Raw genomic sequence first — 13,754 nt, forward strand, 5'->3', positions numbered from 1 at the left:
GTTAGTTTTGACGGGGATTGATCCCTAGTATCCACTATGTTCTGAGATTGATGTTGCTACTACTTTGCCATGCTTAATGCTTGTCACTAGGGCCCGAGTGCCATGATTTCATATCTGAACCTATTATGTTCTCGCCAATATATGTGTGTTTTAGATCCTATCTTGCAAGTTGTAGTCACCTACTATGTGTTATGACCTAGCAACCCCGGAGTGACAATAGCCGGAACCACTCCCGGAGATGACCATAGTATGAGGAGTTCATGTATTCACCAAGTGTTAATGCGTTGGTCCGGTTCTTTATTAAAAGGAGAACCTTAATATCCCGTAGTTCCCATTAGGACCCCGCTGCCATGGGAGGGATGGACAATAGATGTCATGCAAGTTCTTTTTCCTAAGCACGTATGACTACATACGGAATACATGCCTACATTAGATTGACGAACGGGAGCTAGTTACATATCTCTCCGTGTTATAACTGTTACATGATGAATAGCATCCGGCATAATCATCCATCACCGATCCAATGCCTACGAGTTTTTCCTACTAGTCCTTGATACGTTACTTTGCCGCTACTGCTGTCACTGCTGCTATTGTTACTCTGTTGCTACTGCTGTCACTTTGCTGCTACTTGTTATTGTTGCTACTACTGTTATCATACTACCTTGCTACTGATACTTTGCTGCAGACACTAAATCTTTCAGGTGTGGTTGAATTGACAACTCAACTGCTAATACTTGAGAATATTCTTTCGCTTCCCCTTGAGTAGAATCAATAAATTTGGGTTGAATACTCTACCATCGAAAACTGTTGCGATCCCCTATACTTTGGGTTATCACCTCGCAAGCTGATCACTTTGAATGCAAGAAGCTGCCGAAGACCATGTACATCGACATTGGATGCAAGTTCGGGGGGTACTGAGGGAGTCCTGGATTAAGGGGTCCTCGGATGTCCGGCCCATCTTTTAGAAGCCGACCATATGGGCTGTATTATTGAAGACCGGACTGCATGACGACTTTGTGTTCAGGAAGGAAAACTCCGAAGACTATCGTGTCGTCCGAGTTTAGTAGGCTAGATCGGCGCATCTATCCCCGGCTGGAGGTTGGCTGTATGTAACCCTAGGGACCCCTGGTGTCTATATAAACCAGAGGGTTTCATCCGCATAGACAAGTTGATTCATCTAGGGTTCAGCTCATACGATCTTGAGGTAGATCAACTCTGTAATCCTCATACTCCATCAATATAATCAAGCTGGACGTAGGGTTTTACCTCCTCAAGAGGGCCCGAACATGGGTAAAACATTGTCCCTTTCGTCTCCTGCAACCCATCGATCCAAGGTCCACAATTTAGGACCCCTACCCGAGATCCGCCGGTTTTGACACCAACATCCACCTCAAAATCCTTCAAATAAACATATGTTATGTGTCCCTGTACCGCTCATGGAGCATTCGGGACGGTCAATATATTCCATGCTAAGCGTTTTACTCTCGTGATGTGTGTTTATTCACTTGTCATTGTATGAGAAAGGCTGGTAAAAAGGATTTCCAGTCCTGCATAATACAAGAATAAATAAACAAGAACTCCCCCTAGAAAGTTGATTGTTTGGAGGGAACCCGTGGATACGGCTAGCCATGGAATGTGATTGAATGGTTGAGGGGAAGTAAATTTCAATTCTATTTGGGAACCTCCAGTAATGTGATTAGCTTGGAAGATATTGAAATCCCTTGTTGCAGCGTTGACATGAAAGACACACCACCAAAAATATAATCATCTCTATTTTAAACAATGACCTCTGGCACCTATGCAAATACCCGCTTCCCTCTGCGAAGGGACAATCTATTTACTTCCATGTTACTTACTTTTCATGTCGAGTCAACTTCTTATTCCAGCTTCAGCCTATTAGTTGGCAAGCACCATGTGGTGGGGAAAGATCTAAACATATATTTTCAGTCAAATATATTTGATCATGATTCATTATTTTTGACAATTATCTTTACGATAAGTATGTTGGTAGGCGAAACTTTAAGCCCCTATCATTCTCTATGTATGATAATTGAGTATATGGTGCTCTTACTTGATCATCAAGTCTAAAAATATGCCTTGAGTATTTGCAATCCTAGAATACTATATGATAATTGAGTATGTGGTGCTCTTACTTAGACTTGATGATGCATTGAAGTTGTCTCGTGACTAAGAACATGGGTTGTTAAGTTTCAAGCGAATGCATTGTTTGAACCATGACATGTGAAATGATTGCTACTCACCCATGATGATTTTTATGAAAAAGTTGCTGGTTATGATGCTAGAAAAAGTGACTGGAATTATCATTGATCAAACTTATATACTATTCTAGCATTCACACTTCATAAATTATTTCTTTATCATTTACCTACTCGAGGACGAGTAGGAATTAAGCTTGGGGATCGTATCGATAATTTATGAAGTATTCATGCCATATTAACCTATGTTTACAATATTTTTATATGGCTTTGATGCACCTTTTGTGATTTATTTAGAACTAACCACATCTGACGGTGTTTTCAGTAGAAAATGAAAGTTCTCGGAATCACCGGAAACTTTTTGACAATTTTTTATTGAACATATGAGTAATATTGAAGTGAAGAACCACCGAAGGGGAGCCACCTGCAGGCCACAAGCCAATAGAGTGCAACCACCCCCAGACCGCGCCCTGGTGGCTTGTGGGGGGCCATGTGGCTCCGTTTAGCGTGATTCCAACGCCAAATGATCCTATATATACAGAAACCCTTAGAAATAAACACAAAACTTTCACTGAACTGCCGCAACTCTCTGTATCGATGAAAACCCCATTTAGAGATTTTCTAGTACCCTGTCGGAGGGGGAAAATCATCTCTAGTGGCCATCTTCATCATCCCAACGGAGGCCATGATGAGGAGGGAGTAGTTCACTCTCGGGGCTCAAGGTATGTACTAGTAGCTATGTGTTCAATCTCTCTCTCTCTCCCTCTCTCTCTCTCCCTCTCTCTCTCCCTCTCTCTCCCTCTCTCTCCCTCTCTCTCCCTCTCTCTCCCTCTCTCTCCCTCCCTCTCTCTCTCTCGCTCTCGCTCTCTCTCTCTCGCTCTCTCTCTCGCTCTCTCTCTCTCTCTCTCTCGTGTTCTTGAGATGGCACGATCTTGATGAATCACGTGCTTTGTTATTATAGTTGGATCATATGGTGCTTGTCCCTTGCTATCTTGTTGTGATGAATTGAATCTTTCGCTTTGAAATCTCATTATGTTGGATTGAATATTGGGTTTAAGAACACTTGATGTATGCCTTGCATGTGGATACCCGTGGTGACAATGGGGTATTCTATTGATTCACTTGATATATGTTATGGCATCAACTTGCGGATTCCGGTGACCTTGGGGATCTATGCATAGGGGTTGATTGCACGTTTTCATACTATGTTCTCTGATAGAAATCTTGGGGTACACTTTAAAGTTCTTTGTGTTGGATTGAATATGATGAATCTGAAGTGGTTTGATGCATATTGTATAATTAGCCCACGGATACTTGATGTGACATTGGACTATCTAGCTGACATTTGGGTTGATTGATATGTATCATGGGTGTTATTCTAGTACGAACTCTAGGGCTGTTTGTGACACTTATAGTGTGACATCCCGAGTATGCTACATTAATCATTGTAATTAATCTACAGTGACGGCCAAGAGTAAGCTAATGATTTTGCTAATCTAGTTATGATCACGGTTGGAATCAAACTTTGATTCAAATTCCTTGTGGCAATTCAAATTCATTTCAAAAGTGGATTTAAAAGTTTTGTAAACTTCAAATTAAAAATCATGCTTAGGTTGCAAATAATTCCTAAGTTTTTGTAAAACTAGCAAGGTGGCCCTCACAAATGCGAGGGCAACATCTTTACTCTATTGAAATATATATTTATCCACTCCATATACACATAATATGTCGTTCTCACTTTGTAGTATATGAAATAAATAAATCGTATTATTCACTTTTGGAGACTTATTATTAATCATCTTTTACTTTACTATATCCTACTTAGGTATGCACTATTGCCATAAGACCATAAGAATATCATTTGTATGTGATATTGCATCAATACACCAAATAATCGATCCGCTAAACCAAAAAGTATGGATAGGTTTAAAAAATGAAGTAGTTTATGCAGGAGAGGACATGTTGTTTGCCCATGATATTAGATGTGTGTGTGTCTGCCGTGGACAACTCGTGATTGTATTCATTTGTGAATGGTTCAAGGTATTGTCGACACATCAGTATATTACTATATTAGATGACCCACAAAATTGAATTATGGTTTGTAAGAGATGTTTGTTGATTTACAAAGGAGAAGGTTTTTTGTGGTTACGTAACATTAGATCAATAATATGAATTAATGATTGGCTTTTGTGGTGTCTATTCAGACAACGCCGCGTCAACCTGAAAATAGAAAACGCTGAATTCTCGCATTTGACATAGGTTCCCACAAATAAGTTCAAATTCAAACAAACATAACACAGTTTTACGTGCAAATAAAAGCCATGAGTGATGTAATCAATTCTCATGATGCAAATATGATTATGCACAACTTGAAAAAAGTCAAAATAAACTCACATAGTAGGATTCCACGGTCCCACTTGGAGGTGCATTGCGTACTTGCTCCAAGAAAGCTGCCAACGGTGCACATAGGCTTCATATTCTCCCAACGCCCTTGAAGCGACCAAAATGTGCGTGGAGTCCTATTGGGATACTTTGCCATAATGCGGACGTATTAATCTTCGATCCTTTGCCAATATCTCTTGGCGGTTTGAGTAGTACCCGTGCATGCATCAAGAGACACCGCACTCCATGCTTGGACCAAAGCTTGATCTTCCAAGATCGTGTAGTTCTTCGATCTTTGGCTTTTCCTAGATTTTGATTGCGATTGCTCATATGATTCCGCTTCGATATCCGCCAAATCATCCTCAGAACCATGATCATCCACACCGCCCTCCATTTCATTGTAGTCGAATGCGGCGAACGGGGCTTGATCAATGTCAACGACATTGGTGTCCAACAAGTTCACGAACTCGGAAGTTGGATTGTTTGAACCACCGCTATATTGAACGATTAACAAGTCACGAGCTATCGCAACAAATGGCGAAAACGGAAGGAAATGACCATGACCGAAGACGCATACCTTCCGGCCATTTTGTTGAACACCTCGCTTGCGGGGGGAGCGGCACCGGTGAACGGCATCGCCGGGGCATCTCTTTCCGGGATGGAGTGAGAGGATAAAGGAGGCGGCTTGTTTGTAGTCGGAATCCTCTTCCTCTTGCCGCCCGCGGCCTTGGTGACCTTCTCCGCCGCCGGCCAAGATCGCGCAGCAGTGTTGGCACCCGGAGCGCGAGCCTTCGCGGCGGGGGCTTCCACATTTCCGCCCTGCACGACCACGTTGCCCTGCCCCTTGCTGGCAGGCGCGGCGCTAGCTTGAGCGACGGCGGGGCCAACATGGCCGGTGACGAGATCTGCCCGAGGGGAAGGAGCGTGCGCGACCTCGACGGTGACGGGGGACAGCAAGGAGGCGTCCATGGCGGCGAGGGACGGCCGCGGAGGATGCATCGGAGCGTGCGGTGGCGAGGCAATGGTGGCGGCGGGTGGGGGAGCGGGAAAGGTCGCGCGGAAATGTCCCTCCCGCCAAATCTTGCCGCAGATAGGGGCTGAGCTCGGGTCGGCCTCCCAGCCCGTGAAACTAAAGGTTGGGGGAGAAGTTTTGCCGCGCCCCGCAAAAATATTTGCTGGCCGGGGCGGGATGCGGGGTCTGATCGGGCAGGTTTTCCGGCCCCGACCCGCACTTTGGCGGTTATTTTGCTGGCCGGGGGCGGGATGCGGGATCTGTTAGAGTTGCTCTTAGAGCATCTCTAGCAGACCCTGTATAATTGCGACCTGCAAACGCGTTTTACAGTTCGGCGAAGTGGGGTTTTGCGGGATGAAATGTTGCGCTGCAGACCAGAACCCGTATAATCAAACTGCATAATTTGAAATAAAAACATTCGCGGGCAAAATTGGAACCACAATCATTGAGAGCTAGATAGAACATGATCATACAAACTACATTCAGACTGCATCACTTACTAGAGGGGGGCAGAGGTAAAGCACACCTACTGGAGCTCATTGGAGCTCACCAGAGCTACTAGCAATCCTACCGCACTACTCAAATTTGAGCTCATCGGAGTCGAGCTCGTGCGGTAGTAGATGCGCAGTGCGCTCAGTCATCGTCGTCGTCGGAGGAGAGCTCGATGTAGATGCGCTCCTGCGCAGTCGCTTCACGGCGCCACTCCTCCACCTTGTGGCCGAAGGCGAGGGCCGACGCGACACCCTGCTTGTAGAGCATGGTGTCGATCTCCTCCTCCCTCCGGCGGCGCTGCTGGTCCTCTCCCGCCTCTTGTACACTCCGCGCCAGCAGCACGGGCAAAAGGCTATCCGCCTCCGTCGGAGGGAGGAAATCCTCCGGTCCGACGACGGCCCCGGCACGTCGCTCCGGCACCACCTCGACCTCCGGCTCCGTCTTCACCGACGGGAGCTCTTGGAGCTCCCTCTTCACCGGGGGGAGGGGGGAGCACGAGCTCGACGCCTCGAAGGAGCTGCCGGAGAAGAGGCGGCCGCGCGCGCGGTCGTACTCCTCTGTCTCGCGACAGAGGAGCGATGGCGGCGCCATCTGGCCCCACTGCGTGTACCGGCGGACGGTGCGCTTACGGGCGGCGTCGGATCTGATGCAACGAGCCCTCTCGGGTTTGTCGTTCCTACGGCTACCGGAGTTGGCCATCAAGGGCGGTGGAATGGAGCGGCTACGCGGCGGAATGGAGGCGCGCGGCGGCGGATTGGAGGCATCGACGGTGAGGTGGGGGGGGGGACTTTTCGCGGCGACGGAGGGATAGGGTTTCGACCCGCATCCAACGGTCGAACCCGCAAATATACCGGTCGAGCGCTCGCGTTTACGGGCCAACGCAAAAGTTTTACGGGTTGGGCCGCGTTTACACAGTTTCTGATCTGACAGAAAAAACAGCCCAAACCCGTATAGTCGCCGGAATTTTACAGTTCCGACGATTATACGGAGTGTGCTAGAGTTGCTCTTTGCTTATACGTGAAGTCTGTACGTGTCAATTTGTTTTTTCTCTTTGCATAGTGGATCACTGTTTCTAGTACTATGTGGTCATTAAATTGTTTACCTTTTTACATAAAGTTACCTAGCCCATCACGTCTGGCATAAACAAATGAAATAAGTCCGTGGCTCATGAAGTAACCGGTTATTAGCTTGCAGTACGTGCAGTTTGTCTTTGTATCTCGTACGAAGACTTAGGATATTTGTGTGGTTTCTTTTTGGTTCGGGTACAGAGACCTAGGAGTATTATGTAGCGTACTTAAAAAAATCATAGTTCTCATCTCAGATGAATCACCACGTGACCCTTAAAAAAAAATCACCACGTGATAAATATATGGGTCCATCAAACTTAAAAGTAATTATAGATCTAACAGTTATATTTAACTAGCAAAAGGGCCCGTGCGTATATCACACGCTTTTAATCTTTTTATAATCATTTTGATTTATTAAAATAATAAGCTAACTAACTAATGTAGTCAGTCCTATCCTATTTTGTTGAGAAATCAACCCGTCCATTGTTAATTCCACCATGATGAGAAATTGAGCGGGACAAGCAAAGCAAAACAAAGAGGTTACGTGAATTGATCAATGGACTGTTATATTATTTCACTCATGGGGTAGAGAATGTAGGATCAGATGACAAACTGAAGGTGATGTTCCATTCTCTGTCTCTACAATAATACAATCTTACATTCAATACATTCACTCATCAGCAAACAAATCCCCACAAAACAAAATGTCTTGCCGGTGCTTGGCACACGGTTGGAGGCATGGGGAGGGGATCTCACCAGATGATGAGTTCCTGCCGGAGGAGGAGATACGATGAGGGGAGCAAGGGTTAGGCGCCTCTATCTGGCCATAAGGAGTCACCATTGCCGCGCCGTAACCTCGGAGTTCCCCGTGTGAGCCATGGAGGCCCGCCTCCACCTGCAAGTACTTCGCTCCGCCGCGCCGCCGTCGTTCTGCATCGAGCAGACGCATCATCCCCAGTCACTGTAGCTGTCGCGTTGATTTGATCCAGAAGCTGTGCTCGAGCGCCGAAAAGGGGGCATCAAGCGGGCAGAGGTACGGCCGCGGAGGCGGGTGGATTGAGATCGACAACAGTGGTGGTTGAGGTCGGCCGCGGCGACGAGTGGTGTGGCAGCGGCCTGGGCACATGCCAGGGTGGGCCAGGATCGACGCGATGCGCTCGAGCGCCGCAACAGGAGCAGTGAGTGGGGAGAGGTACGGCCGCGGAGGCGGGTGGGTTGAGATCGGCCGCGGCGGCGGCCTGGGCACAGGCCAGGGTGGCCCAGAGTCGACGGAAGGAGGCGATGCGTACGGGTATAATTTTTGCAGCGAATCGTTTTTTCCTTTTACGTTGCAGATAAATGATGGAGCGTGGGTTGAATAACAAATATTACAGGGGCTTTTTTATAAAAATACCGCGGTGGGTTTTCCGACGGAAGGAATAGCCGCTTTATTATTAGGTATAGATTTATTTCAGGCATTCCAATGATACGCGTTCAATGGAAGAAGATGTTCCCATAGACTACAGAGACGTTTATGACGACTTCGTCAATCTAAGATGATTTGTCGGCTCAGTCTTTAAAGGTGTTCATAGAATAGAGTGTACATGTCTGCGTGCATTTATAGGGATAAGTGTATTAAGTACGTATGTACATCTGCGTCCGTGTTCCAAAAGAAAAGTATAGTCATTTTATAAAATTTAATTAAATCTTAAAAATCAACCACACAAACACACACTCAATTAATATAATTACAATCAACGAAATTGTTCTTCACAAGCACAATTCCTTATAACACACTGTTGAAGCTGGAAGTCTACTCATCAGACTAATCAAGGGTCAAGGCATGGAACCGAGGAAGACGTAATAACATAGAAAGAGACCAAGGTAATGCAATAGCTCTTACATATTATAGCGCCGCCACCACCACAATTTCTGCACACAGCTTTTTGTATGCCACGCTTGTTCGTCATATCCGCAGCAAATCCTTTTGGCGCATAAAACGTTGGGCCCGATGCACTGATTAATGTTACAACACACATGCAAGCTAGACATCGTCGTCTGGAGCTAATATTTTCTTCATCCTGTATGAGAAAGAAAACGCGCATCAGACTTGAAAGCCAAACGAGTCTGGAGAAGTTTTCTATAGAGCAGTAACAAAAAAAGCCCACAAATTGTTCATGCCCCTTTTGGTTCTTGAGGCATTTTATTTTGCAGAATGGTACTGTTCACCATTTGGGGATCATGTATACATCACTTGTGTCTTGTGCAGACTGACAGTTGACATTCGCTATAAACATCTCTCAAGGATTATTTACTTGTACAATTTGAAGAACTTTCTAATTTGAAAGCCTTTTTTTTGAGATAATCCATGATCAACAGGATATACTACATATTCCACTAAAAAAATAGGGTATACATAGAGCCCGACTGGAGCAGAATATTGATTCTGAAGATGTTGCAAGACCGTAAGGTTTCTGACTGTTTATTATGGTATTACCACGCCAAATATGAATGACAGTGTCGCCACTCTTTGCATTCTCCACCTTATGGCTAGATGAATTTGTATGGCTGAAACAGAGACAACTATAAGAAAAGAAGAGTAGTAAATGCACGGCCAACCTTGGCATCGCTGGGAGACTCGCTTCTTGCGGGTTCTTCCTCCGAATTGTTGGGTTTGGAGCAGCAACTGATCCGAGTTCGCACTGAAACACACACAAGAGAACATTTTTCAACACCTGATTCAGTAGAGATGCCTCTCCAGGAAAACCATTTCCCTGCTCAAGCATCCAACGAACAAGGAACAATTCTGCATATCTGAAGAAGGGAAACTGGGATGGTGATAACATCAGAGCTTCACAAACTTGCATCACCGAAAGGACTCCAGGCCTGCTCTTTAGCTGGAAAGAACTCACCTCTGGCCGGCGGCCGCTGGGCAGCGGCGCGGCCACCGACGGCGGGGACGCTCGGGCGGGAGGTAAACATCCTGGTATAACACCATTAGATCCAAAGAATCCCGGATTGGCATCGAATGAGTTTGACAACACAGGAACAATATTTGGGTGACCGATAACTGTTTTGCTGATGCTACTGGAGGTACCAGATCTCACTTGCGCCGTCGCCGCCGCCGCTGCTGGAGAGTGGAGACGCTGCTGCTCGTCGGCGGGGACGGGCTGCATGACGCGGACGGGGCTGTCGGCGTCGTTGTCCTCCACCTTGTAGGAGACCGTGCGGAGGAGGGACAGGTTGTAGCCGGAGGTGGCGGTGGCACGCTGCGCCAGCAGGCGGCGGAAGCCCCGGTCGAGGGCCGGCCGGGTGCTAGGCGGAGCCGGTGGGTGGAGAGGAGGGGCAGGGGCAGAGGAGGCGCGGGGCGGCCCTGGCGGCGGTGGGGTGGATCCGATCCGGGGGCGAGGGGCTTTCTTGCAAATCTAAAACGTTTTTCCACTTAACCAGGGACTGCGGGGTGAATGCTATAAAACTGAGGGACTTTTTCGCAAAAAAGCCACGACGGACGGCAGAAGCGCTCCGCGCTTTATTATTAGGGGAGATTGATGTGTCACATTAAGGACCGGATATTTCTTGGAATCAACATTTTATCATATCCATAAGTGCCTCAAAACTATTTTAACACATGTCAAATAATTATTAAAAGCCTTTTGAATTATAATCTATACCTAGATTATTTTGTAAAAAAGTCCATGCAGTTTTAGGTAATCAACCCGTAATCCTTTTGTAAGTTAATAAACGTTTTGTTTTTACATAAACCCCCTGCCAATCACCACCGTGCACTTATCCATTCCCGTCCTCCACCGTCGTGCTGACGAGCAAGGAGGTGATGGAGCTTAGAGGCGAGGGAGCTCGAGGAACCCCGGGAGGGGCCTTGTCGTCGACAAAACGAGGCCAAGGGGGCGGGCGTATTGGAATTAACCACAATGTCCGAGTCCGGTTTGGACTGGATATAGTCACCGTGTAGGTTTTGAATAGGGGCATGGTAGCTTCTTTATATACCTATGTAACCCACGTTGTATTACACCAAGATCAAGAGAGATCAAAAGCAATAAAAAGTTCAAGGCTCGACACGAGCCCTTTTCCCAATTTGGCGAGTGCGTATTGTGTTCCGTCGACTTGATATTTCCTAGCTAGCTTCTCCTCAAACCATCCAGCTGCTAGCTCTACGTGAGTATCCATCCACCTGTGTGCCTGCTTGCTAGCTTCACAAGCTAGCTTTGCACGTAGGAGTGTTGGAGTGTTGCTGCCTGCTGATTTGATGTACGGTTCAAAACCAACAATTGGTATCTAGAGCCTTGACGATCTACGATCTATGATGACGGACAGCGACGCTGAGTTGGTCAAGTCTGGCAGCAGCGGTGCCAAGGCGAACAAGAAGGGCGACAAGGTGAAGAAGGGCGTGAAGTCAGCAACCAGTGGTGGAGGAACGAGCGGCGCCAACGTCCAGGCGCATCGCAACATCCCCATCCAGTACCCGATGCTCACCGACGCCAACTACGGCGTGTGGGCGGTGAAGATGAAGATTATTCTTTGATCCCTTTGAGTGTGGGAGGCCATCACGGACGACGACGTCGACGAGGAGCGCGACGAAGGTGCCATGGCCGCCATAGCCCAGTCTGTGCCGGATTCCGTGCTGATGACATTGGCGGAGTTCGAGACGGCAAGAGAGGCGTGGAACGCACTCAAGGAGATGAGGATCGGAGAAGATCGCGTCACCAAGGCACGGGCACAAGTGCTGAAGCGCCAATTTCACAAGTTGCAGATGGAGGAAACTGAATCGGTGAACGACTACGCCATGCGTCTTACTACTCTGGTGGGAGAGATCCGCGCGCTTGGTGCAAAGCTCGAGGAGACCGAGATTGTGGAGAAAATTTTCAGTTCAGTGACTGACAAATTCACGTACATCATCGACACGCTGGAGCAGCTTTACGACATCGACGACATGACCATAACGGAGGCGATCGTACGCCTGCGGATGTGGGAAGAGAATGCTCGTTGCTGTCGAAAAGGCAACAGAGGAGGTAGTGACCAACTCATGTACTCGCGTGCGATTGGGAGTCCCCAAGTAGCAAAGGAAGGCGTGATGGCAATGAAGGCTCAAGCAACGCAACGCGCGACGGACAAACTGGAGAAGGCAAAGGAAAAGGCAAACCACAAGGTCGTGGTAAGGCAGACCGATCTAAAGGGCGGAAGCAACGGAACTTGGATATGTCCGAGGTCAAGTGCTATAACTGCAATGAGATGGGTCACTTTGCAAAGAATTGTCCGGAGCGTGACAAGCGAGAGATCAAGGCAAATTTGGCAAAGGAGGAAGACGAAGGTCCAGGTCTTCTGATGGCCGAAGTTTGTGATCTCGCTGAAACAGTGGTTGTGAAACCAAGCCGGAAGGTGCTACTTCATGAGAAGAATGTGACACCTAAGTTATCCGGGGATCACAACGTGTTGTGGTATCTCGACACGGGTGCCAGTAACCACATGACGGGATGCAAGGAGAAATTTCTCGAGCTGGAATATGATGTTGAAGGCTCGGTCAAGTTTGGTGATGGTTCAAATGTGGAGATTTGTGGGCAAGGATCTGTCCTCTTCGAGGGTCTCACAGGCGAACATCGCATACTCACCGGAGTGTACTACATCCTACGGCTTCGCAACAACATCATCTCTATCGGGAAGCTTGACGAGAATGGATGCAAGGTGGATATCGAGAACAGAGTGATGATGATCTTCGACAACCTCCGGAACGTGCTAACTCATGTTAGTCGCACACGGAACACGCTCTATATCCTCAACCTTGATCAATCTCAACCGGAGTGTTGGCTCGCCAAGAGTGATGATGATTCATGGTTATGGCATGCTAGATTTGGACATGTTAACTTCTACGCCTTGAAGAAGATGTCAAAGATGGAGATGGTATCAGGGATGCCAGTTATCGACCAAGTTGATCGAGTATGTGATGGGTGCTTGGTTGGAAAACAGCACCGCATGCCGTTCCCTGCTCAGTCTACCTATCGTGCAAGTGATGCACTCGAGCTGCTCCATGGTGATCTATGTGTCCCTATGTGACAGCCTGATGCCGACGTTCCAGAAGCTTCCCCTTTTCTTTCCGTTTTCGTCGTGTGGGTATTTTCAGTTGCCGCATCATCATCGCATCATGCGCATCATCTGCATTGCATCGTTGTCTCCGTTGCCGCCCGTTTTCAAAACTTGCATCCGTTAGTAGTTGCCGGTTCTCGTCGTTGTCCGTTCTGAGCCCGACCGCACACGCACGCGTCCGTGGCACCGTCGAAACCCTGTTTTTAAAGTGCGTTTAAAATCTTTCTCTGTTCGAGGTGAAACTTGGCACGCGGTCGCGATTAGTTATAGCTAGGCCGCCTGTCGAATTTTGTCGCCAACGGAGACCGTCTGGTACCCGAACGATCGACCGTAGCGGCACCGTATTCGGTCTACCGACAGGACGTTTGTCGGTGTTTTAAAATTCGTGCCGCGCCGCCCGTTCTCCCTCTCATCTCCGGATATCTCCTCTACACGGCCGCGTACCCATACCCGCGTTCGGAATCGTCCGAATCCGACCCCACGGTTGGATCCGGAACGAAATTCCGGCTA

General features: G+C 47.6%; 1 long non-coding RNA gene across 1 annotated transcript; it reads right to left on the reverse strand.

The window, feature by feature from the left end:
- Positions 1-9,063: 9,063 nt before the first annotated feature.
- Positions 9,064-10,091, reverse strand: LOC123412103. The gene is made up of 3 exons (XR_006613408.1): positions 10,061-10,091; positions 9,768-9,850; positions 9,064-9,229 (listed from the first exon to the last, which is right to left on the reverse strand). It is a non-coding gene; the product is annotated as an uncharacterized LOC123412103 (long non-coding RNA).
- Between the last annotated feature and the right edge of the window lie 3,663 nt (positions 10,092-13,754).

This window comes from Hordeum vulgare, chromosome 7H, assembly GCF_904849725.1.
Source record: "Hordeum vulgare subsp. vulgare chromosome 7H, MorexV3_pseudomolecules_assembly, whole genome shotgun sequence".
In the NCBI taxonomy this organism is placed as follows: Eukaryota; Viridiplantae; Streptophyta; class Magnoliopsida; order Poales; family Poaceae; genus Hordeum; species Hordeum vulgare.